This window comes from Cryptomeria japonica, chromosome 10 (genome assembly GCF_030272615.1).
Source record: "Cryptomeria japonica chromosome 10, Sugi_1.0, whole genome shotgun sequence".
NCBI classification, from domain to species: Eukaryota; Viridiplantae; Streptophyta; class Pinopsida; order Cupressales; family Cupressaceae; genus Cryptomeria; species Cryptomeria japonica.
Window position 1 is genome coordinate 834,509,052 of NC_081414.1, and position 12,886 is coordinate 834,521,937.

Below are 12,886 nucleotides of genomic sequence, written 5' to 3' on the forward strand. Positions count from 1 at the left end.
TATGAATTCCTATCTGATCATGATGATAGCCCACAAGCAATAGAAATGGTAGAAGATCACCAATCAACTCTTGATGATGAAAATATATCAAGTCACTCAAATGACCAGGTATGCATGTTATCAGGATCTTTTACAACAGAAGGAAGTAATGACTTACCCCTTATACACTCACATTTGATTGATTGGGGGCGAGAAGGAAAAGCAACTCTAGATTGGTTTGAGAATGATGAAGCTATTGCAGAATTCCTGGGTGTCAGAGAAAGGTTTCCACATGGTGATCATAAGGTAGGATTTTCTATATGCTTGGATAGAACAACATACTTTGGAGAGGCAATTGCCTCTATTAAAGAAGATATAGATGAAAATGATCGCAATGGAAAGAACAAGTTAGATAACCTCCCTATCGAACAAGAGAATTCAAAATTACTCATGGAAGAAACTGAAGAACTGAATATAGCAGAAGGGTAAGTTGTACATAATGTCCACCTAGCAAAATCATTAAACTAGCATGAAAAGGACAGATTCATACAGTTCTTCGAACAATGTCCAATCAATTTTGCTTGGTCCTATGAAAATATGTCAGGCCTAGATCCAGAATTGGTATTACATCATTTTCCATTGCTACCAAGAACCAAACCATACAAACCAAAGCTAAGAAAGATGCATCCACAGATTGCATTATTGGTTAAAATAAAGCTTCAAAAGCTTCTGGATGTGGGCTTCATTAGACCTATTGACTATGAAGAATGGATATCTAATTTGGTACATGTGACTAAACCCATTGGGGGCATAAGAGTCTACGCAGACTTCTGAGATTTGAACAAAGCTTGTCCTAAGGATGATTTCCTATTACCTAATATAGACATGATAGTTAATTCAACTGCTAGAAATGAAATGCTTTCATTAATGGATGGTTTCTCGGGATAAAACCAGATCACGATTGCACCAAAAGATCAACACAAGACAAAATTTACCTATCCATGGGGAACATATTGTTGGAACATCATGCCATTTGGTCTTAAGAATGCAAGAGCAACATTATAAAGGGCCATGACAATATTATTTCATGACATGATCCATAATATCATGGAAGACTATGCAGATGATCTATTGGCTAAATCATAGACAAGAGAAGGTCACCTTGAAGTCCTTGCAAATATATTTGATCGATTAGAACAATACAATGTCAGATTAAACCCAAAAAAGTGTGTGTTTGGCATAATAGATGGCAAAATTTTAGGCTGTATCGTTTCTAATAGAGGAATTGAAGTAGACCCATTAAGGCCAAAGCAATCATGGATATGCAACCTCCATCAACACTCAATCAATTAAGAGGTTTACAAGGAAGACTGTAGTCTATAAGAAGGTTCATAGCACAGTTAGCAGATAAGTGTCATCCATTTCAGTATTTACTCAGAAAAGGAGTCACCTTCAAATGGACAGAATAGTGCCAAGAAGATTTTCAAGCTTTAAAAGATTATCTTTTGAATACTCTAGTATTAGTTTCACCTTTTGAAGGAAAGCCCCTATTACTCTATATATCAACAACAAACTCATCTTTGGGAGCCTTGTTGACACAACATGACGATCAAGGAAAGGAAAGAGAAATCTACTATATAAGTAGAACCCTAATCGGATATGAGCTTAATTACACTCCTATAGAATGAGCATGTCTAGCAGTGATCTTCGCATCTCAGAAACTTAGACATTATATGCTGAGTCACAAAGTTCAACTCATAGCACACTTTGATCCACTCAAATACTTGTTAAGCAGAGCAACATTAACTGAAATATTGGCAAAGTGGTTCATGATTCTAAGTGATTTTGATATAGATTATGTGGACCAAAAGGCAATCAAAGGGTAGATTATAGTAAATCAGTTATCAGAGGCTCCCTTGCAAGATAGTCACTCGCTAGTAATAGATTTTCCTGATGATTTTGTGTTTACACTGATAGCATCCACCATGTGGAAATTATACTTTGATGGATCTTACACAAATCATGAACTAGACCTAGGATTCGTTTCATCACCCCTAGAGGTGATTCTATCCCCAAGTCATTCAGAATAAATTTTCCCTGTACAAACAATATAGTTGAATATGAAGCTCTCATCATAGGACTTCGAACAAATGTACAGTGGAGGATAAAAAAATTACAAGTATATGGTGACTCACAACTGATTGTAAATCAATTCAATAATGACTATAATACAAAAGATGATAAACTAATGCCTTATAAATAAATGGTTGAAGATTACAAAGAATACTTTAGTAACATCACTTTTGAGTAGATTCCAATAGTACAGAATAAGGCAGTCGATGCCATGGCTAAAGTAGGGTCTCTAGTAAACATGCCTAATAATGAAACTCAGATTGAGTTTATTGTATAACAATTGATGATACCAACAAATGAGATTCCCTCATCAGAATATGTATGTATAATTGTGGGTCCTAAATCCCCATGGTACAATGAGATATACACATACTTACATACTCGGTACATATCTCCTGATTTGTCTAGAAATCAAAAGAAAACTCTTATTCGTCAGGCAACCAGACACACTATTATTGTTGACACATTTTATAGAAAAGGCTTTGATGGAACACTTCTCTGATTTCTTGATGTAGAAGAAGCACAGCTTGCCTTAAAAGAGGTACATGATGGAATTTATGGGGTGCATCAGAGTGGCCCACCCTTATCAAATAAATTATTAAGAACATGATACTATTGGCCAACTATGGAAAATGATGCCAATAAATATGTGCAAAAGTGTAGATAATGTTAAGGGCATGGAGACCTTATTCATGTACCAACACAAGATCTACAACCTATTACATCACCCTGACCATTTTCACAATGGGGGTTGGATCTAGTTGGTAAAGTTAATCCTACTTCTTCCAATGGGCACAAATTCATCTTTACAGCTACTGAGTACTTTACTGAATGGGTAGAGACAATCCCTCTTACATATACCTTGGGTAATTAAATAGAGAAATTCATACTTAATTACATTATCTGTCGATATGAGATTCCAATGTGCATAGTGACCGATAATGGATGTCCATTCAAGAATCAAGAAATGAGAGAATTGTGTGAAAATTTTCAAATACAACAGAGATTTGCAACACCATATTATCCGCAAAGCAATGGACAAGCAGAGGCAACAAACAAGACAATATTAAAGATCCTTAAGAAAGTTGTCGCTGATGCAGGACGGGACTGGCATCTCCAATTAAATCCCACTCTTTGGGCTTATAGAATAGGGGTACGCACTCCTACAGGAGCAACACCCTATTCATTAGTCTATGGTACAAAAGCAATACTACCTATTGAAATAGAACTACCATCTTTAAGAGACTCCTTAAAACACATCATATCAAAGGAAGACTACCGAATTGAAAGATTGCAAGAGCTTGAAATTCTCAACGAAAAGAGACAGACTACTTTAAATCATTTACAAGGTTACCATAATAGACAAAGAAGGAGTTACAATAAATGAGTACCCCCAAGGAATTTTGAAGTGGGATATCTAGTTCTCAAGGAAAACCAAAGGAACCTAGTGGAATGTGAAAAGCTAGGGCAGTTTGAACCTAACTGGCTAGGTCCTTTTATCATAACAAGGGTTATAGGAAATGGAGCATATAATTTGGCTACCATGGAGGGAGATCCACTCCTTGAGCCTATGAACAACATGCACCTTAAATGATATTACATGTAAGGGTTGGGTTTGGTTAGGTTTTACTTTCCGCATTGCATCTCATTTTCTTTCAATCACTGCATCACATATAGTTTCTTTTCCAAATGCATCACATATAGTTTCTTTTTCAAATGCATTGCATTCACAAAATTCCTGCATGAGCATATAACAACATCAATAAAACAAGGCAATTGTCCAAGTTTATCATCTATTTGCATTCAAGAGAAACAAGGGTCATCTCATTTCTTAGATATTCAGACATGAAGTCTTTGAGACTTGTTAACCTAAAAACTATCAATTGCTATATCTCAAACACATTAACAAAATCTCTAATTCATTCAGGACACCTATTTGATCATATAACTCGTGAAAAATATAAAATTCTACTTCAGCATCACTGTAATTGTCACACCCAAGTAGGTTTCATTACTTACAAGTCAAGGCAAGAAAATAAAAGAGAAAAAGTGTTATGCCAAATATCCATCTCAAGCAAAAAGAGCAATGATATATAACTGAAATATCATGCATACAAAGTGCGACAAAAAGCTTGACTCTGGGAACATACAAGTAACTCCATCAGGGCTATGAACTTCTGCTGGCAATGGAGAAATATTTGACATCGGAGCTCTATTCGGGATGCTTTTGAAGTTAAAATAATCCACATAGCTAGTCATATAGGATGCTAAGGATCTTTAGTGAACACAAGAGTGAGAATTAACTCATTTACACACACATGGGCAAAAGAAGATCAAAGTTTCAAGAATCAATGGGGAAGTTTTCTGCATCTCCATTTGTAAATCCTAGTCACTAAGTGTGTTAATTTGGATGTTCATTGGGATCTTAAGGATCGATTGACCATTTATCTATTAAATGTTTTATACCTTCAATTCAATTGGTGTACTACAAAATGCTAAATAAACACAATCATCCTTGTTCGAATAGGAAATACATCTTCATCATGCATATTGCATTAACATAGGTCATCTGAAAAATTCATTGTCTCCCACACACATTTTACAGATCATTGAATGTCATACAGGTTTGCACACTGGGGGCATAGCTGAAAAAATCCTTAAAATATCCTAAAAATCATAAAATAAACCAAAAACATTTAGATAAAGTCTTGAAAAAATAAACCAAAAAATTCAAATATCAATCTAGAAAATCAAAAAAATTGTAATAAAATGTCTCGCAAGAAACAAATACCCTAGCAGATATCTAGCAAACACTTCGCACAAAGTTAACAAAGGATACAACTATCCAATCAAACATCTGCAATCAACTGATCAAATTGTCTTATCAATCGTATCATATCCATATCAAGTGATCATTATCTTGTCTTAAACAGAGATGGATATACTCGAAATCAAATAGGTCATTCTTAAACAGGGTCCACAACTTTCTGAGATCAGACATTATCAACCATCACATCAAGCAACTGAGAACGAAGGCACAAGGTTAGTATAGCTACTGAATTTGGTCTGGGTCAGTCTTTATTTTTTATCATTTGGTGATAGATTGTGTTCCTATGCTACTCAAGGATGTCCACAAGTGACTAGAGGAGCCATGATGGGCATTATATTTTTCTTTGTTTGTTGTTTGTTGTGTGAACCAATGAAGTTCTACGGTAATAGTTCTAGTGTGTGTCTATGATAGGAGCATTCAACTTGTGAATGCCACACATACCTCGACCCCTAGTGTAATTCCTAGAATGGAGGGTTCACTCTTTGTCTGCTACGTGTTTGTTTCTTTAATGAGATATCTTTACATCTTGGTTCCTTATACCTTGATGTGCTAAGCTCCATTGTTCCATAATAAGGCTCAGTGATGAATATATATTGCACAATAAATAATGACACAAGTTGATAAATCATTCTTTCTTATTTTATCTCATTTTCTTATTTCTAGTTTGTTGATTCTTTTCTAACCATCTCTTTCTAAATTACTTTCTATCATCTAAAATTATTCTTTCATCAATCTATTCTCTCATATTCTATCTTAATATCATCTTCATATCACCTATGTCTATCTATAATCAACTAACTATTATTCTTCATTCGAGAGATCATTCATACCTTTAATGCATAAACAATCTCTCGAGAGGGCATCCTACCTCCATTACTGGGGCATACTTGGGCAGAACTTTTTTAATTTTCTTTGAAACAATGGCATTCCAACATTGTCTCAAAGAGGGGCAAATGTAGACACATAAAAATATCTCATTGATCATGTACTAATTATTCCTCCAATTGATTAAATAATTCTTTAATTATTTAATTAAGTTAATTAATATTATTCTTCTAATTTCATATTTAATCTATCATCTTACTAATTATTTCTATTTCAATTCTATCATCAATTAATCATTCAACCTCCTTTTCTAAATATTAATTAAATATTAATTATTTAATTAATTGTGATTAATCCCTCAATTTAAATAATCTTTATTATTTAAATAAATTCACTTTTTATCTCTATTTTTAATCATTTAATTATTCAACCCTTTTCTAAATATTAATTAAATATTTATCATTTAATTAATCTTTATTATTTAATTAAATTCAATTTCTAAATAATTAAATAGTTTCTTTAAATTATTTAATTAACTAATTAATTCTTCTAATCCCAAAATTCTAATTCCTCTAATTTCATTAATTTCCTCTAATTTCAAATACATGTGCATGATTCCAAAAATCAAATTGAAAATCAAATTCAAGTTCTAAATATGTTCAAATAACAAATTGAATTTAAAATAAATTGAATATTTGAATTAATTCTCATGCAAAGATTAAATTGAAATCAAAGTCAAAGTGCAAGCACATGCTAAATTAAGTAATTCACTCAATTAATTAATTAAAATCATTTTCTTTTCAATTCCTATTTCTATCTTCTAGTTAGCTTTTTCTAAATAAAGGTTTCAATCAATTAACTATGTCATCAATCAATTATCCTCCAATCATTATTTTTCATCTTCCAATCAGCTTTTTTTTCAATCAGTTAGCTCAATTAACTATTCAAACTATTTTGTTCCACCTCCAAATCAGTAGCTCAACTATAAATTAGTATGTGAGCTCACTTGAGTTCCACCTCTTGATCAATTTGTTCCACCTTTCAATCAATCCTCTCCAAAAATCTATAAATTGAGCATTCAATCTCCATTTTCAATAATCACAAACTTTGAATCTTTGTGTCACTTGCAAGTTGCCAGTGCAATATCTGAGAACCACCATAACACAATGAAGAGAAGAACAATGGAAGCTACATGCGATCATGGAATAGGGAGATTTTAATTGATTATTTTATATTCCTATTATTTGATTGTGTTATTTCATTAAGTTTATTTAGAATTCTTTGATTAGAATAGGGATACCTGATTTCCCTTTATTTCTAGTTGAATACATGATGGATTTTAGCATATGCATTGACTAGCCTTGTTTCTATAGATATTGCAATTGTAGCACTGACCTTGAAAGTTATAACTCTTCTTGTTTGCAACAACCGAGTTATGATTTTGATTCACATCATGATTTCTACAAAGACTGGCCTTATGTCCAAACATTTTGTAGCTATAACATTGAATACTTCTACAATTCATTGCGTTGTGTCCAAATTTATTGCCTTTGAAATAATAGCCATTAAAAGATGGGTACCTTTGTGCATTGGGTTGTCAAATCGGTGGTCTCTTTGTATTTGATTTCTAATTCTAAGATTTCTTCTCATCTTTAGACTTCTTCTCTATGTCAGCTTTGACTTCTTTAACTTCTTCTTTATTACTCTGATCTTGGCACATACCAGTTTGGTAACCAGGTCCAATTTTGTCTGACTTAACTTGTTGCATGCTAATCCAACCTTCCAGGAGCTTGTTTCTATCAAGGATCTTGTTTTTTGCCTTCAGGTTCTTTATTTCTTGTTCAAGCTTCTCACATTCTTCAAATTTTAGCTTCAATGTCTCTTTCAAGAACTACTCTGTCTTGTCTTTTTCCTCCATCTTCTATATCAGGTCTTTGATAGTCTCATTTGCTTGATTCAACTGATGATTAACCTCCTTATGTCTCAATTTAAATTTCTATATTTTCTCTCTCAGCTTCTAAACACATTCATCTGCTATCTTCACATTTTCCTTTAGTTCTTCATTCTCTGATTCAACACTTTCCAAATCTTCAAGGGTTTCCCTTCATCCATCTAAAATTCTTCATTCAAGAATATAGGTGTCATGGCTCAACCAACACAAATCTCCATCAAGCTACTAGGCTTTCCAAACAAGGGACCAAAGCTCAGATACCAATTATTGATTAGGTTGAAAGCACAAGAATACTGAGAGGGGCAGGGGGAATCATTATTCCCACTTAAAATGAAAATAGTAAAAATTTTACCAATTGAGGCTACCCCACAAAATTGACTTAAGCCAAATGGTTAACGTAGTATAAACATGAGAAACACATCCACAAGATGAACACCATATTCTATACCTGGAAAACCCAAAATGGCAAAAACCACAGAGAATGTAACTCTCAACTCTCAAGTAAATATAACTAGTTATAGTTGTGTTTACAAATAGGTGGCTCACTACTAGATTACAAAATGGCCCACTGTCAGACTGCTCACTATAGATACAAAAAGAATAGGAATGGCTAACTTTTGGAATGCTCACTACTATAGAAGGGATTAAATTGAGAAAGTTTGCATCTACAAATGCATGAGATCAGTTCCAAGTTTAAGCTCAAATTCAAAACTCAAAATTTACAAAAGATCTGTTTAGAGACCTCTACACCATTGTTCCATAGAAGATCCGGTTAAGGACTACTATGCTACTATCTTCCTTCACTATCTGCAATACTCACATACACTGCTTCTTTTTCTACCAACTATCGTTCACACTTCACACATGATCAAGTTTCCTATGCCTCTCACTTGTCTATGTTTCTTCACACATGAATATGTATTTATATACCAAAGATCACGAATACAAAATAGTGTGTCGGCCAAGCCCAACACATTACCAAAAAGCCCATGTTGGCCTCTATAATACTTCTACACAGTTCCTTTGCATACATCCAATTACCAATCTACACATTGTGATTACTGGAAAAGTGGCAAGGGAATATCTATATATATATATATATGGACCCAAGGGAATGGACCTATTTCCACAAGATCACGCTCAATATCTCAAAAATGTAGACTTCATAGATACCAAGGAAACTACAATCACAAAACTCGAAGCGATACTTCTTATAGTTACCAATGCTACAAATTGCTGACACCAAGACATGTGATTGATACCAAGATCAACCATAATTCCTAACACTAGAATACTGAGATCAATGAGAACCCGATAAGTGTCCATGCTGCATAATACCTTCTAACCAAAAACTGCAGCACCTAAACTATACATACATAACCACAACACCATGCATATATCATCCATAATATCCATAATGTCTGAACTGATATCCACGCCTACAAACATTATTTGGTATAGAACTGGAAGATTGGTTTGACATCAATGACAACATTATTCACACAAGTCTAATAGGTTGAGTCTATTGCTGACTCTAACATGGTATTAGAGCTTTAGATTCGCACACAACTTCTTAGATCTAAGGCTGATTTGGAGATGGCATTTTACAAGGTATAATTTGTGGTAAAAAGAAACACACAATTAAGTATAAAAGGCTAAAAAAACCCTATTTTCAAATAAAGAACTTTGATTTTGGACACAAAAAAAAACCATTTTTGGAGGATTTGGCATATTTGGTAGGTAATTGATTTTACATTCATATAAGTATATCTATCCATTCAAGTTCACATAGTTCATACTATACCCATTGGAACTAGTAGAGTACGCAAGAAGGTTAGGAAACATATTCATTGTACTCTACATATTCTTTGTCCTAGACATTATTGCTCACAATCTTTGTGCAACTTGGTACAACTCCTACATCATCTCCATTAGAGGGTATGCAATCATTTTTTATTATTAAAAATTTTGATTTAATTATTTTATCTCCCACAATTTAAATTTTTTAGTACCTAGTATCAAGGGTTCTCCACCAATGATGATGTGCCTATTGGAAAGGGCTAAGCCTCGGGTGGTGAGAATTTTAACCCACTACCTCAATCATTGCTCATGCCTCCTATCTAGCACTACACTGGTGGTAAAATGGTTTACTGAGATTTTATGGCGTAAGGGTCCAAAATTGGACCCCTGCCCTAATTAGGAAAATTTTTTGAAGGCCATTACTTCTTGCCATAGTGTTCATTTTTTAAAATGAGATATTGTAAAAAAAAATGGCTTAAATTAATTTGTAATGGACTACGATAATTTTCTAGATTATGTTATTTGGTGTCATTATTTGTTGTTTGAAGTTAGACCTCTATTTTTGGCTCTAAAGCTCATAACTTTTTGACACAGTCTTTGATTCTCACACTTCTTGTGGTATTAAAAAGGCATTGAGGAGCTCTCTCAAGAAATCTATGAAATTTTTCTAGATTTACTTTCATGTACATTTTATTTTAGTTCTGTTTGTATTGATATCTTGGTGGATCTTGGGAACGTGTTTCATTGATCAAATCACATCATTTTAGCCCTAGATTGTTAATCCATCTCATGTTGCTTCAATAAAATTCTAGGGTTTCTCCATTAAGATTTTTTAATATTTGTAGAAAGATCATCCAATCATCTATTGCTATATCAGATTCGAGAGTTTTCTCCAAGAGAGCTTTTACAGTTTGCTCCATTGAAATTTTTTCTTGAGTTTCCTCTAAGAGATCTTTCAATATTTCATTGTAGAAGATCATTAAAAAATATGGATGGACTATATAGTCTCTCCCTTTCCCTATTATCAGGGGATAAATGATTATATATTTGTTATGGATAGTCCTTGGGCGATATCATTGAGACCTCCATTCATTATCAGTTCCTTTTTATATTATCTCTCTTTTGGAGGGGATTTTTGTCCCACTAGGTTTTCTCCTTTTCTCTATTTGTGAGAGATTGTATTTGCCTAACAAGGCCTAGTTCCAGGAGTAATAATATTTGTCATCTTTGCAACATTTTCAAAGTAATCTACTACTCCCTAAGTTGTACTAAAAGGGGGGTATTGGTGTTAATAAGTTGTTTTACCTATCTAGTTCACTCATAGGTCCTATTCATATATTAAGTTTATTTTGGTCCTAACAATCTTTCTAGAAGTCTTAGTTTTCATAAGATCTTATCTTTTTTGGATTTTATGTATTTCTTTTCCTAAGTTATTTAATAATTATCATGTTAGTTGTCTCATTGTATAAGATTATGACACATGTCACAATCTTGTTTGATCGTACCTATAAACCCTGCCTTTATCAATAAGGAATCATATGTACATTTTCTGATGTATTGTCCAACTCAATCTAATCCATTGTGCCCATAATCAAGAACTATTTTTCTCTTGTCACTCTCCTGTGGAAGGCACCTTTTTGGTTTTGCAAGTGATCCTAGAGGATTGATTCCATTGGCGACTCTAGCAATGTTAAAGTTCCCACTTTGAGCATCATAAATAAGTTGAAAACTCTACATGGTAATTCCATATTAAGGTTACGTTATTTTGAATTTACCACACAACAATATTAATTTATAGAAATCTAATGTCATCAATTGAAAGTGGTAGGATGAGTTAGCTTCTACGATAATAAGAAAAAAGGTTTTGATGCTTCTTGATACTTGTAAATTAAAAGGAACATCAAATAAAATATTTTTAATAGAAATTTTCTTTTACATCTCAGATGCTCATGCATCAAAGACCCAAGTTAACACAAATTAGAATCTTTCACTTTCAAACAACTATAATCTATTTAGGAAAACCAAGATGGTTCATCTTAGCTTTTGATATCCATGTTAATTTATCAATAGGCTTCCCTTTCCATCTAACCTACTATTCCTCATATTTTCTCTTTCTTATACTCTTTCCAACTCTTTTATTATCTCTTTAATCCATTTAGCTCATAATAATGACATCTATTTCTCAAATTAATCTTGACATTGTATTACTCTAATTCTTCATCATGATACTTATATAAATATTTACTATTAAATAAATTATTGATATTCCAAATCCTTTAAATAAATTTATTTTATATACATTATTGAAATCAAACTTATATCCTACTAGTACCAAACCTATGTACCTTTGTTTTATTATATGTTCCATATTAAAATTTCTTCTTTCTTGGATATACCATCACTTTTTCTCTATCTTTATATTCCTATGTATCCTCTTCACATGGCCCTCTTTTTCTACTCAATTTTTTTTTCATATATTGTCTCATTTTATAATACAATATCTTCACATGTATTATGAAGTGGTACTATTTTATTTGAAATACTATAACATTATTTTACAAGTTCATAAAATATACATTTTTATGTTACAACAATAATATTTTTGATGAATATTTTCATTCTTGAGGTTTTGCAAATGATAAGTGTCACATCATAATGAAATATTACTTGAACTTTAATTTTTTATATGTTTCTCAAACATTTATGAGATTTCCCTTTTCTAATAATATTTTTTTATCAAAAAATAATAATGAATATTAATGTCTAAATTTTAAAAAAAAACTATAAATACAAATTTAATGTGATAGAAACATAAAAAAATCATAATTCTTATGATACTGGTTTAATTAAGAAACTCCTTAACAATTTATATCTTTCCATTTTCATTTAAATGATATTTTCAATAACAAATTCAATATGAAATTATATATAATATTTCTTTAAAAAAATATGTTAGTATGACTTAAATAGTAATAATAATAAGATTAATTTAATATTGATTTTTCTAGTCATCTAACATTAATGTTCACTAACATCATAACCTTAAATTATAAAATGACACTTTAGATTTCTTCATGTTTTTTAAAAGTGAAATGAGGTATATTATGAATGAACACATATTGTTAAGGAATTAGATGATTATTTTTATTTTTATTTTTGGTTGAACTCATTCTCTAAGTAAACTTGAATCATGTTATTTATAAAGAATTAAATTTGAAGTTTTGTAAAAAAAAAAAAATCAATTATATACAAAGTTTTAAAAATGATCTCAAGAATACTTTATTAAAATAAAGAGGACAATTTTCAAAGTGTATCATAAATATCGATAATTCTATGGAATAGACAAGATATTTTACATCTCCAACATG

At 32.0% G+C, this 12,886-nt stretch overlaps 1 protein-coding gene across 1 annotated transcript in view; it reads right to left on the reverse strand.

The window, feature by feature from the left end:
* LOC131046284 (uncharacterized) overlaps positions 1–12,886 on the reverse strand; it is a 30,202-nt gene that overhangs the window by 13,672 nt on the left and 3,644 nt on the right. The window lies entirely within an intron of this gene.